Source organism: Euleptes europaea, chromosome 2 (genome assembly GCF_029931775.1).
Source record: "Euleptes europaea isolate rEulEur1 chromosome 2, rEulEur1.hap1, whole genome shotgun sequence".
Classification (NCBI taxonomy): domain Eukaryota; kingdom Metazoa; phylum Chordata; class Lepidosauria; order Squamata; family Sphaerodactylidae; genus Euleptes; species Euleptes europaea.
Window position 1 is genome coordinate 44,563,833 of NC_079313.1, and position 14,871 is coordinate 44,578,703.

Below are 14,871 nucleotides of genomic sequence, written 5' to 3' on the forward strand. Positions count from 1 at the left end.
AAGGGAGCTGTGGCTCACAAAAGCTCACACCCTGCCAGAAAACATTTCTGTTCATCTTTAAGGTGCTACTGGACTCTTGCCCTTTTCTATATGTGTTGGTATATTACTGTAATAAATAATCCAAACAAGAATATTTTCTGGCAGGGTATGAGCTTTCGTGAGCCACAGCTCACTTCTTCAGATACCTATATTCTTGTTAGTCTTTAAGGTGGCTTCTGGACTCTCCTCTCTGGCCAAACCCATTTCTCCTGTGGTATTTTAACGAATGGCAAGCCATGATTATTTTAGCCTGTGGGAAATCACCAAGGTATACTAGGGTTGCTGCACAGAGGCAAGTAATGGCAAACCACTCTAAACATGCCTTGAAAACCCTACAGCAGGGATGGGGAACCTTTTCCCCCGCCAAGGGCCATTTGGATATTTATAACATCATTTGCGGGCCAAACAAAATTATCAACTTAAAAATTAGCCGACCAAGCCCCAAGCAGGCAGCTGCCCCAGATGACCCCCCCCCCTTGCACGGGCAAGCAGGCAGGCATCCAATCAGTGAAGCTGCTTTGGGTCACTAAAGGGGAGAATGGCATGGTATAAATGGAGTAAACAAACAAAACTGAGTGAATCAGCCAAGGAATTGATAGAGTATGAACAAAGAAGAATGAACATCTGAGCATGAGTATGTGCAGGGTGTTTTTCCTTACCAAAGAATAATAGCATTGTGCCTACCAATGCCACCCTTCAAAAAAATAATTAGTGCCTTTATTCCTATAGCCATTTAGCAGAAAGCATATTGTGGTTCAAAAGACTGGAGGAAGTTCTGGATTCTTTGTTAAATTCCATTCCGTGTTGTGACACCAAGCCTTTTATTGGATTCACAAAATCTCAGTCCATTAAAGACCGTTTGGTACGTGCTGACTTAAAAACTGCTAGCGTCACACCTATTTTGAAAGGCCATTACAAATGTCATGGATGCACCTGTTGTTCTGACCAAACACTTTCATTCATCCCTTTACTAAAAGGGGCTTTACTTTAAATCATCATTCTACCTGCTCATCATTTAACATGGTTTACATTCTTATTTGCTCTTGTGATCACACGTCCCTTGAGACATAGTCTCTCAGAACATCTCAGCAAAATCAGAAATCGCAATCTACAAGCTCCTTTGGTAGCTCATTTCATGGAGAAACACCATTCACCATCTGATTTCAAGTTTTTAGTTATTGACAGGATATTACCCAGATCCTACCAATCTTATAACATGGAAAAATTACTGTTACAAAGGGAGGCCCATTGGATTTTCACTTTAAATACATTAGCTCCATATGGCCTTAATGATAGCTGGGACCTATCTCCTTTTTTATAAACTGTGCTCACGTTTGAGCTTGACACATGAAATATGTCTCTCAGTTTGCTCTGGTCCCTTTAAGGGTGCATTTCCCCACATGCATATAAGCCTGGATGATGCAGTGTACTCCACTTCAGCCCATAGCTGTCTACACTGTACTTGTCAATTAAATCTATGGCTTCATTGTCTCATATTGTAAGTTTTTAAAGCACTGGGAAAGAGCCTCTCCAAGGCACATCAATGTGCAAGAATGCTTTCAGAGGCATAGGCAGGCACTGATAGGATCTCACTGCAGTTGTTTGACCCAGAGTAGTTACAGCAGGAGATAGAATCAATCTTGCTACTCAAGTTACTTTTAGGTTTCAGTTGTGTGGTTCTGTGAAAAAGAAATAATGAAAAGTAGATATAAAAAGAACATTAATTAAGCAAATTATTTACATAATTTATTTTAAGTGTAGATTTTATTGTGTATTTTTTTTCCTGAGGTTGTAGATATTGGAATTTGGGTTTTAAAAAATTAGCATAGGATTCTTAATATCCCGGTCCAATCCAGTGATGCTTCTACAGAGGGGGAAAAAACCTTGTTGTGCACAGCAATATGGTCAATCCTGACTTCATGAATAAAAGGTGCTCTGGGTGGGCTGATCAGCAGATAGCAGGGTTGGATGTGAACAGTGTTTTGGTCATCAGATATGGATTGTTAGTCTGGGAGGGCATTGAAACTCCCTTTTTAAATACACAAAACCTTGGCAGGTAAGAGAAGATTTGCAGATCCACTCTTCCAGTCTGCACTGGATTTCCTTCGTTTGCCTTGCATGAATTATATTCAGATTTCTGCCTGCAAAAAAATCAGAGCAGCAAATCTTCCTTTTTCTGCATAGTGGAAATCTGATGGGGTGCAGAAATGCCCCTACCACAAACAGAGGTGGATTACTAGACTGGGGTGATGTTAAATCTCAATAGAAATGCTCACATTGAGATGATGTGTCCTTGTAAGGTTGAACCTTCTTTATAATGAACTTGGTTCTGCTCTGTGTTTGTTGGTTACATGTTTGTACACTTAGTCTGAGAAGAGTATTCTCATGTCATTTCATTTTAAATACCATGGTGGACACAGTGCCTAGTAAAAGCTGCTTTGTTGTTGTTGTTACACCTACGAGTGTTATAGGTGCAAAGTTTCCCAGCTTTCATTCTCTAAAGTAGATTGACAGATTTCCCTTTTCATCATTTTATCCCATAAGGATTTCATCTGCTTTTTTGAATGATTGCTTATTTAGTACTACAAGGCACCTGTAGTTTCTCTTGTATGTACTTCGTAACAGATAATAGATGATGACATATTTTCTTGGCAATTGTTGTTTCCTAAATTATGCTTATGGATATTTCACAATCAATACCCTGACAAACTCTTTTTTGAAGTATCATCACAAAACCCACCATGTAAACATAGAGCTTAAATGAATAAGCCTTTAAAGATGTGTAAGTTTAAATATAGTTTAAGTAAACTTACATGTTAAGGATCAGTACTAGTTGATGGTATTTAACGACAGACTCCCACTGTTTACAACCATGTCGGGCTGTAAACTAAAGGGAAGTGAGCTAGAAATTACAACAATCTGATTTTCTGGAGTAGAATGTAGTGATTCCTCAGTATTAAAAGTTTAGACCTTCATTAAAACAAAAGTTTCTAGCTTTCAGAATCCTGCAAACCAGCAACAAACTGAGATTTTTCCCTACAAGGTGGCTCCTGTTTCATTGACCTTGTCTTAAACAAGTGTGGCCTGAAATATTATTTATTTATTTAAAATATTTATTAGTCGTCTTTCTACCATGCAGAGCTCAAGGTGGATTAAAATGTAAATAAAACAACGATTATAATCGGATTCAGTTTATAATTGGATTCAGCTTGTTGAAATTAATTATACCTTTTCACATTTCCATATTCCTTATACTTGTTAGGCAGGTGTTCTCTTAATTTTGTAGAAGCCTCAGTTCATTTTACTGGATGCAACAAAGAAGATTACCATTCAAGGAATACAGAATATTTTTCCATTTAATGTCTTTGTATGAAGTTTCAGATACTAATGACACAAGTGCACACTATAGCTGAGTAAATTCTGGTGATGAGTGCTATTAAATTAAGAGTATTGTCTTCTGTGCTGAAACCATATTTTCCCTTCGCTTTCTCCTACTAGTTCCATAGTACCTCCTGCTCCTCATTCTCTTTTTCCTCCTTGCAATTCTTATTGTCGTCTCACTGTATATTAGGAAACTTATGTTATAGTTACACAGTAGAAATCACCATTTATAGGAATCTGTCATTGACCTCGTATCTGTACACAAAAAGGTAGTAGTGCTCCTTCCCTATCTGAAAGGAATGTTTTTGTGCTCATACAGTGCATTCCTGAGGTGGGGGCTGAAAGTTCTCTGGAGGCGGTGTGACCCCGCTGCCTGCGTTAAGTGGCCTCTTATCACGGAATAAGAGGCACTTGCACTGGCGGTGAGGGCAGTTCCGTCGGCGACTGGGTGCCGTGGAGCTGCACATCCTCCTCCGACGCCACAGTCTCCCAGGGACCTAAATCCGGGAAAAGAAATGTGGTGCCGGCATGAGAGGGGGGGCATCCCCGGGGCATTCCTGGGGGTGGAGCTGACATTAGTGCTTCCAAGGCCCCTCCAGCCCAGGAACACCCTCTCCAACAACAGCGTTGCTGCGCCAGGTTTTTCCTGGTGCAGCATTGCAGTTTTCTATGGGGAGAAAAGCCCCCCAAAAAGCTTTCTAAGCCTTGCGGTTGGCCGGGGAGCCTCTTTGGAGGTGCCACAGCGGCGCCTTGGCTATGTTGTCCCCGGCCGCCACAAGGCTCAGGAATTAGCTGATAGTCCTTTTCTGCTAAAAAAAGAACACCATCTCTTTCACTACCATTCCTCAAGGTCAAAATGAAATTTTAATTCAATTTAAAAAAGAAAGGAGAGGCATATGCTTCAAATGTTTTGCTAATGAAAAAATAAGAATTTTAACTTACAATGAAATACTAGAACTCGGGGTCATTTGCTGAAGCTGAAGGGTGAGAGATTCAAAACAGATAAAAGGAAGTATTTTTTCACACAATGCATAGTTAAATTGTGGAACTCCCTGCCCCAAAATGTGGTGATGGCTGCCAACTTTAAGAGGGAAGTGGACATGTTCATGGAGGAAAGGGGTATTCATGGCTACTAGTTAAAATGGATACTAGTCATGATGCATACCTATTCTCTCCAGGATCAGAGGAGCATGCCTATTATCTTGGGTGCTGTGGAACACAGGCAGGATGGTGGTGCTGTAGTCGTCTTTTTGGGGGGCTTCCTAGAGGCACCTGGTAGGCCACTGTGTGAGCAGACTGCTGGACTTGATGGGCCTTGGTCTGATCCAGCAGGGCTTTTCTTATGTTCTTAATATAGTTCTATTGACCTTCAAGAATTTAGCTACCTGCCTTACCAAGGTTGGGCTGAAATTGGTCTGAGCATCAGAGATGCAGAACAATGAAATTAGCACAACAGACACACACACATTGCCTGGTATTAATTATTCCATGACAGAAGAAAGGCAGGATATATGTTCAATAAATAATCAGATAAATATTCAACAGCTGCCATCACTGTTTTAGAGGTACATGTAATTTTACATATTCTGTTTATTTGTTTAAATATTTATGCCCTTTCCTGTTCAGCCCAGTACAGCTTACAAACATAGGTCATTTATGCATGTGTACTTTCACTCACGTTCGCCCCCAGTCTGTCTCGGTTGTTCCTTGGAGTTATGCATGGGTTTTCCATCCATTAGAGATGACCTCGCTGCCAGCCCTCACAAATCCTGGGACTCCCCGCTTCTCTATTAACGCTATTCTTCTATCTCCCCTGAGATCAGCCCGAGTGAAATCACCATTAATAAGGCAAAGTGCAGGACACGGAAACTTGGGGGAGTGACGTTTCTTTCACAGAAAGCACTACAGCCAATTACAAAGCAGCAAGGGGCAGGCCATCAACCTTAGTGTCTTCTGGACCTTATTTGGGAGGCTGTTCCCCATTACAGAGGCATCAGTTGAAAAAGGCAGAACAGCCACCCAAGGGGTGAGGAGGACTCACAATAGGAACTGCTGTGTCAGACCACACGGGTTGATACAGATACATCTTCCTTTTCAAACCTAATGCTTTTTCTTACTGTATACTATACAAATGTAATACTTTTAAAATATAATTTTATCTGTATAGTACAATACAGTCATATGTTCAAGCTTTCTTCACCAACTATGAAACAAAGACATTTCCTTTTTTAGGCAATGAAATCTGAGATTAGCATACTTTCTGTACTGAAGCCTGGGGGGGGGGGAGGAGTACAAAATATTACAAGGCGGGTGATAATATCACAAGATTTGGCAGTAGTAAGAAAACCATGTAATCCACTTTTGATGTTTTGTCATTCAGAATAAATGCTAACAGAACACATTTTTTGCATTAGATCCAATCTATTCCAACTTGTTTTACTAATCGATGAAGCAATACATTAAGAGAATGAGAGAAAGGTCAAATGTGAACTTCTTTCTATCTGCCAGATGTAATTTGCTTTACTTGTAAAATGTAAGAGATGGGGGGGGGGAAATCATGTCAAAAAGGTACATTGTGGAAGAACTATTTGAATTCTTTTAGTAAAGCAGAATTTCTCAGAGTCATTAGCCAACAAGCCATCTAAAATAGGAGAGAAGCAAGTAATATCAGGAGGTGAGACAAAATAGGCAGAAAAATCAAGACATTGTCTTGCTGGTGGCCGGATTGCAGAGAGGATGTTCAGGGCAAGGATATTATTAAGCAAAATGGGTTATATGCAGTAGTACTACCAATAAGCATAGGATTTCTTGGTGGTTGTTTCAAACTCAGGGTCTTGCCAGTATACTAGCCAGTCATGGATTTTTGTACAGCAGCACCTAGAGCATCCCCAACGGATGGCTTTCAAATCTTTGATTGAAAACTTCCAATTAATCCGTTCCCCGCCTCTAGTTAACTGGTTGTATTGTTGACAAAGCTCTTGGATGTGAGGGCGATCTGGCTGTGACATCTGTCACCCCATTGATTGCCAGGGTTGATTTGGCTGATCTGGCTGGCTAGGCAGGTGTCCCCTACTTCCCTCACTGCTCCATGTGTGTCCCGCCCAAAGCTGTGCGCTCGGTGGAAGAGGACGACCATCCCAGATAGAAGGAAAGTACTGTTCTTTGGTCAAGGGTATACGACAAAGCTCTTACCATTAGGAAGTTTTTCCTAATTTTTAACCAAAATGTACTTTTCTGTACATTGCCCTGACCTGGATAGCCCAGGATAGCCTGATCTCGTCAGATCTCGGAAGTTAAGCAGAGACGGCCCTAGTTAGTATTTGGATGGGAGACCACCATGGGAGTCTAGGGTCGTGACGCAGAGGCAGGCAATGGCAAACCACCTCTGAACGTCTCTTGCCTTGCAAACCTTATGGGGTCTCCATACGTCAGCAGCAACTTGATAACACTTTTCACCACCACCACTTTCCTGTAAATTAGACACATTAGAGCTGGTTTTGCCTTCTAGAGCAGGAGAGAACAGGTATTTATGTTTAGTTAACATGCTGCTAACTAAAATCACAACAAAACCACATTTTTTCTTACTTCTTTCTTTCCCTCCCTTGTATTCTAAACTGTAAATAACTTCCTTTCAGTTTGTTTCAGTGAACATCTTGTAGTCTTGTGTAATTAAATGCTCATGTAAAATATTTAATGGTAAGTAGTTTTGCTTTTACTGAGCTGGAACAGAGAAAGTTGATATATAGTCACAGAATACCTCATTCCCTCCCCACCTTTTCCCAGAATCTTTCAATCATGTAGACTATAAAGGAATCAGTTAAGACTTTTAAAGCCCAGAGGAATTACATTGCTGTAGAGAATTACTCAACATTTGATATTCAAATTATACAAAGACCTAAGAAAACCAACCCTCATGATGGGACAGTGTTGATACCAGCTGGATTTATTCGCTTTCATTGGATTGGAAAAACACCTATTGTTAAAATTTTATGCCTGATATTAAATTACCTGATAATGGAAGGGGTTGGGGAATTTCATTTTAGAGAGGATTTGTAATAAAATATGTCACATCTAGAGTGTCGGTTCAAATTTAGCTCAGACCACTGGTAAGCAGAAGGCGCTATTGTGATTTTTAAACTGTATTCCCAGGAAATCCACAGCTCCACAAGAAGAGTATTAATTGGTCCATTATGTAATGGGGGACAAGCTCCCTTCAAAGATAGTTATTATCAACTTTCTGCTACAGTTTGTGGCCAAAAGGAATAATAGTTTGTGCAAAGAAATGTTACAAGAAAATCTTAAATGTTGAGTCGTAGTTGTGCCCTAGAATGCCCCCTAGAATTCTGTGGTTCCATGATAGACTTGGAGGAATTCCTCAGTTGAGGAAAGATTCCTGGGTCTGTACTAGACCATAGTTAGTCTCTCCTCATAGGGCATAGATTCCAGACCTTTGACCATTCTGTTCGCCCTCCTCTGGACACGCTCCAGCTTGTCAACATCCTTCTTAAATTGTGGAGCCTAAAACTGGACACAGTATTCCAAGTGAGGTCTGACCAATGCAGAATACAGTGGTAGTATTACTTCCCTTGATCTAGACACAATACTCCTATTGATGCAGCCCAGAATTGCATTGGCCTTCTTAGCCGCCATATCACACTGTTGACTCTCATTCAGTTTGTGGTCCACTAAGACTCCCAGATCTCTTTCACATGTACTGTGTCAAGCCAACTATCTCCCACCCTGTACCTGTGCCTTATATATACCTGTGCATATGACACCAAATTGGGTGGGCTAGAGAACACTCCAGAAGATAGAGATAAAATACAATCAGACTTGGATAAACTGGAAAATTGGGCAGATGTGAACAAGATGTGATTTATTGAGATAAATGTAAGGTTTTGCAACTGGGTAGTAAAAATGTTATGTGCACAACCTGGATACTCTTCTGGGTAGTAGTACGGGATCTTGGGGTTATGATGGACTGCAAATTGAGCAGCCAGTGTGATGAGCCACCAAAAAAAGGCAAATGCAATCTTAGATTGTATCAACAGATGCATAGTGTCTAGGACTTGAGATGCAATAGTAACACTGTATACTGCACTGGTCAGACCCCATTTGGAGTATTGTGTCCAGTTCTGGAGGACTTTTTATAGAAAGGCCATAGAAACTTAGAGCATGTGTAAAGGAGAGCGCCAAGGATGATAAGGGGTTTAGAGACGAAGAAAAACTGGAACTGGGAATGTTCAACCTGGAGAAAAGGAGGTTGAGGAGGGTATGATTATTCTCCCCGCCCCCCCGGGTCCTCCTGTAAAGGTGACTCAGTCCTACGAACAACTTATATCCCTTCTGGTTCCCTTTTGCACAACCACGAAATCCAAAAAATCCAAGCATGGCCCTCCCTGGTTTAATGCCATTTGCCGCAAGCTAAAGCATTCTAAATATCTTATTTATCCAAGTTCCGAAGATCAAATGCTCAGGAATTCCTACTGCAATATTTAATTTACAAAAAACAATACTCCCAATACGTTCGTAAAAGGAAAAAAACTTTCTCCATTTTAAATTGACGAAAACTGTCGCATGCTTCACGATATCGCAATAGTAAAACCTTTGGGCAAATGATAAACACAAGTAATAAATTACTTACCAATGAGAAAACTCCACATATTTCAATGGAACTCTTGGGAAACTAACACACTTTTACATAAAAAAGATCCTTCTACACTTCCATCCTTTACCTCTGGATAATTAGTCCAAATGGTCACCAGTAGAAGTAAAGGAATTTTTTCCCTTAATAAAAGGACTAAAGTCCTGTAAGACTCCAGGCCCAGATTGGATGCTTCCAGAACTTTTTAAAACACACTGTGAGTGGTGGGCTCCAATTTTACAAAACCTGTTTACTGTGATAGACTCAGCTGGTAATATCCCTGGAAAATGGTGAGAAGCATTTGTTGTTCCGGTATATAAGAAAGGTTCACCTCACTCTCCAGCCAACTATAGACCAATCAGCTTGCTATCACTACCAGGAAAACTGTATGCAGCCCATCTACGATTGAAACTTTGCAGTTGGAGTTACAACCTGTCAATACCAGGTCCGGAACAAATTGGCTTTAAAAAAGGTTCATCTAGATTACATCATGCATAGGTGCTTTCCTTTCTTGCTGAAAAAATACACATCATATCTTCAGGGAAAATTGTTTACTGCTTTTATGGATCTTAAAGCGACTTTTAATAACATTTCCCGCACAAGGCTTTGGAATAAACTGAATCACTTGGGAATTCCTAAACAATTATTGCATCTGATTGTTTCTTTACACACCTCAATTTCCATGAGAGTAAGATGTCCCATAACTGGTCACTTCTCAAATCTGGTCCTGGTTACAAAGGGAGTTAGACAGGGATGTATCCTGGCCCCTGATCTATTTAATCTCTATTTACACAATTTACCTAATAAATTGCAAGCCAACTATTTCCATGCTCCCAGTTTGTCTGCTCATTCAATACCAGTTTTGCTTTATGCAGACAACACAGTTCTTTCCTGCTCGAGGGTGGGATTAAGACGTCTTCTCCAAGCTTTTGCCTCATACTATCACAACAATCTGCTGACTAATAATTATGCTAAATCAAAAATCATGTGTTTTCAGAAATACCCATTACGATGGAAAGTAAATCACTGGGTTCTGGATAGGCATAAGATTGAGCAAGTGTCGAACTTCAACTACTTAGGCTTCTACTTTGCCCCTACAATAAGTGGAAAGCTCATCATCTTCTTGAGTCTACTAAAGTACATTGAGCTGCTATTATGAGATTCTTTTATCACTCAGGAGGGCAGTCTATTCCATTAGTTCTGGAGGTCTATAAGGCAAAAATAAGATCTTTTCTGCTTTAAAAAGGTAAAGGTCCCCTGTTCAAGCACTGGGTCATTCCTGATCCATGGGGTGATGTCACATCCCGACGTTTCCTAGGCAGACTTTGTTTACGGGGTGGTTTGCCAGTGCCTTCCCCAGTCATCTTTCCTTTACCCCCAGCAAGCTGGGTCCTCATTTGACCTACCTCGGAAGGATGGAAGGCTGAGTCAACCTTGAGCCGGCTACTTGAAACCGCCTTCCATTGGGATCTAACTCAGGTCGTGAGCAGAGCTTTTGACTGCAGTACTGCAGCTTATCACTCTGCACCACGGGGCTCCTCTTTTCTGCTTTACTGAGCTCCAATTTGGTTTCCTACTCTTTCCTCCAATATTGAAACTTTGCAATCAAAAATTTTACGTGCCATCTTTCAAGCACCTAATTGTATTTCAAAACTCTAACTTAGAGGCTGCCCTTGGCTCCATCTTTTTCTTATCATGGAAAGCTATGGTGAAATTTAGATCCCCCCCCATTAGATCAGGATTTTCTTCCTGATCTCTTAAAATGGACTGAGCTTGACCCTTTTGGGTCCTCTTGGACAAAGATAGTAGACGAAAGACTTTCAAGTTTACAGATTTCCTATCCAATTTTCCCTCAGACCTCCCTTTAGTAATAAATAATGGACTTAGAATGAAGGGGCCGTCTTGAACTATGTGGTGATGCCAGAAGGAAATGCGCATCCTCCTTCTGGTGACAAAGCACCCCATCTTTTCTAGTGCTCCCAGATTATCTTGAATTCTTAACCATTTCAACTTTTCACAGACTTTTCTTCTTGGCCTGGCATAATGCCTTATCCCTCAATGAATTAACTGGTAGATTTTTTAAAACCCCAATCAAACGGAGAGTCTGCTCATGTGGAAAGGCAAAGACAGAAACACTTACCCATTTTTGTGATTTATATTCTTCTATAAGATCTTTGATTACTCCATTGATTTCCCACTTTCTTCTATGTTCTCATCACTACCACTTAATCTGTCTGCTGTCTGGTAATGATAAGGATGTTATTCTATCAGTAGTTTACTACTTAACAGCTGCTTTGAAGATACGCTGAAAGTTATAATCAAGTTATGCCTAAATTCTCATTTGCATACAGGCGCTCTTTTTGCACTGGAACTGGATTACTCTTTTTAAGTATTTAAAGGGCTGTCATTTAGAGAAGGTTAGGGAGCTGTTTCAGTTAGTAGTGGAGGATAGGATTCATAATAATGGGTTTAAATTCTGGGTGAGAAGATATTGGCAGGATATTAGGAAAAGCTTTTTAACAATAAGGGCATGGTGCAATTGGTTGCCTGGGGATGTTGTGGGTTCTCCTTTCTTGGAGGTGTTTAAGCAGAGGTTGGCGATAATTTGTCAGGGATGCTTTCGGTCATCCTGCATGGGGCAGGGGGTTGGATTAGATGGTCTTTAGGCCCCTTCCAGCTTTTTAATTCTATGATTCTGTGGCAGAAGGGAATGAATAATAATACTAACTTAACCTACAGGGTTGTTTTAAGGCAATAATGTTTGTGAAGTGCTTAGAAAAGTCTAAAAAGTGCTATATAAACCCTACTGTTAAATGTGCCAATCATAATTTTATCATATGGTTTATTCCAGTAGGAGCTCCTGTGCCCTTCCCTTCCTGTGCTAATAGTGAAATAGGATCACAGCTATTATTACTAATACATTCCAAAAGAAAAGACTAATAAAATGTTGTGGAAATAAGTGATTAATTTGTTCCAAAATGTCTGAATTATAGTTGTGTTCCTCTTTTTATCAAATTAATGCAGTGAATCACTTCCACTTTCTATATCCCTATGGATAAGTTAATTTTGCAACTCAGAATGAACTCAAAATTAGAATATTCACCCAGTTTAATTGGAAGTTACATTCTCAAGCAAGGTCATGTTTCACAGCACCAAACTTTAGTGTTATGATACAGCTGGACTCATTAATCACTGAAATAGTGTCAGAAGAAAATTAGTTTAAAATAATACTCATTAATCCTGTTTGCAAGAATTGTCCCCCCCCTTTTTTTTGTAAAGGGTACATGTAGCTGTGATACCAGGTCATCATTTGCCAATATCCTAAAGTTGAAACCCCTCAGCCAGTGGCTGCCAAAGGCTCTTGTCTTGGTGCATAGAATGCACACAGGACTGGTGGAGATGACAGTAGTCTATCTTTTATGACATCCTTTTGTTTCTGTTTGAAATTGAGTATTTGTTTACTGAAGAAACGTCAACTGGGTGGTGAATAAGGAGTTCATAGTATGCAACTATCTCTCCTGCCCTCGAGAGAATCATTACTGCTCCCCATTCCTCTTGTGACTGGCAGGCTGGCTCTGAAAAGTGATGAGATATGTCATGGTATTCCAGATCAGTTAACTCACCTTCCTTCTGCATGGTGGAGAAGAAGGAAAGTTAGAATGACATATGGGACTACATTCACCAAACAAACTTTCCTACATTCTAATAGGGTAGACATGTCTGCAGATGAATGCCATTCCACTCTGAAGCACATTTTCAAGACTTGAACGCACAGTGGCTCTTGAAGGCGTGACTTGAAGGATGGCAGGCAAGGCTTGTGTGTCGCCACCAACTTCTTATCAAATAAGGGAATTAACAGGATATCTGCTTTTACTGGCTGCAGGTGATCTTAGCCTTCCCTCGCCTCAGCTTCAAAATAGGGGCTGATACCCCATCTACTGGAAGAAATACCAGTGAAATTATAAGGAGGCAGTATGGATACATGCAGTCCCCTACCTCACACTGATGTTTTCTTGGGTTAATTAGTGCTAAGCCTCAACCAAGAAACCCAACTTTCAACATCAGGACCACAACCCAACTAAATGAAGCACAGTATTGCTGCATTCTGCTTGAGTAAACACAACTGCCAGCCAGGCATATTTGAACCCCCACATTTCTGTTTAACAAACCAAGCGATGGGTTTACTTTGATCCCTACCAAAATGGCAACTATCATGTGGGAGGCCATGCCAGTAGGATTTTAATGAAAAAGAATTTAATGAGAAGTTGTTAGTTGTTGAGACAGACCTTTCTGAAACTTATACCAAGACTTCTACCTCATCTTTAAACATTTACCTTGCACTAATTACCATTGATTCCAGAGCTGTGACAGCTGGAGAAGTCCTTTGTACAATCTTAGGCCACTCTTACCGATTGTTGAAAATTCTGCCTCAGTGAATCATACTGGATTTTTTCCCTTTTAGCTCCCATTTCAAACACAAGTGCCAAGTTTCAGTTCTGAATCCCTACTCTGTTTTTTTCCCTTTCAGCCTATATACTTTTAATTTAGATGTACAGTTGATGAAAAATATAAACCCCCCCCCCAAAAAAATATTCTTGTTGTAATTCCTGTCCTTCCGTTTATGTGAAGGTATAATTAAGAGCTGATGGTATTTCACAGGTTTATAGAATGGGTATCACTATAGCTCACCACCCACATTTGTTTCTGTATATTTTAAGAAGTTGCATCTTGCCAGAACCAGATCATCCAGTGATTAAATTTAATTTATCTTACATATCAACATCAGCCATGAAGTGTTTATCATCAGGACCCTGTTTAATTTATAACAGAATGCAAATTCTGCTGTGTTGGCCTCTCTAAAAATCCATTAGCTAAAAGAGAATCCAGTAATTTACTGTTACCAGTCCTCTAGGATGGAGAAGAGAACTGAAAGGGCTAACTATGAAACAGCAAGTTTAGAGGCAGGCAACAAAGGGAGCCATTAAGAACAGTTTCCTGTAAAGGCCAAAAGTGACACAGTCCCTTCTCTGATTTGTCATTTCTGTTTATTATGATTTGTCATTTCTGTTTATCTTCTTTGCACTAGACAAAATATGTCCTAAACAGCAACAGCAACAGGTTTATTACCTCCTCCTCTGACATGGAACATAATTGGTTTTTTAACACATACCTTTTTCTTAACCTTTATCTAATGCTTACAAGAACAATTAGGTAATAATATTATATAGAATTTGAAATCTATTCCAGTGAAGGAACTGTCAGGTTTTTCTTTTTAATGAAGGATGCATTCAGTTAGGCTTCAGTTTATGGATATGTAGCATTGACTGTACTGGGGATATTGTAGGGAATAAGCCCCCAGCAGTTGATTGAATGGGTTGAACTAAATCAAGTTGCTCCAATATTTTGTTAAACTCCTCCCTCCAACCAACTTGTAATTAAATCAATTGATTCCCTAAGAGTAAAGCACACAAAACTAGCAGTGGGTATATAAAATACTATAGGGACACATCTATCACCTAAAGGCAGGCATTCCTATTGTGTTTTTATTACTGAATAGAGTAGAGCAGAGAGGGATTATTCATCCAAAATGTGAACAAGACGAAGGAGAGCACCAGGGAAAACTCCATAGTTCAAACCAGAGATTGAACCCAGGCAAACTGATGTAATGCTACTATTGTTGTGTGTGCTCAGGCTTCCTTCCACCAGTCCAATACCCTGTCCTGCAAGCTGCTTGCCTGCTCCTTTTAAGGCCTCAGCTCTGGAAAGGGAGGGGGTTTGAGGTTCACTATCTTCCTCCTTTCTCCCGG

The 14,871-nt window shown here is 40.2% G+C and overlaps 1 protein-coding gene across 1 annotated transcript in view; it reads right to left on the bottom strand.

The window, feature by feature from the left end:
* The window catches only part of CNN3 (calponin 3), a 58,873-nt gene that overhangs the window by 30,319 nt on the left and 13,683 nt on the right, over positions 1-14,871 (bottom strand). The window lies entirely within an intron of this gene.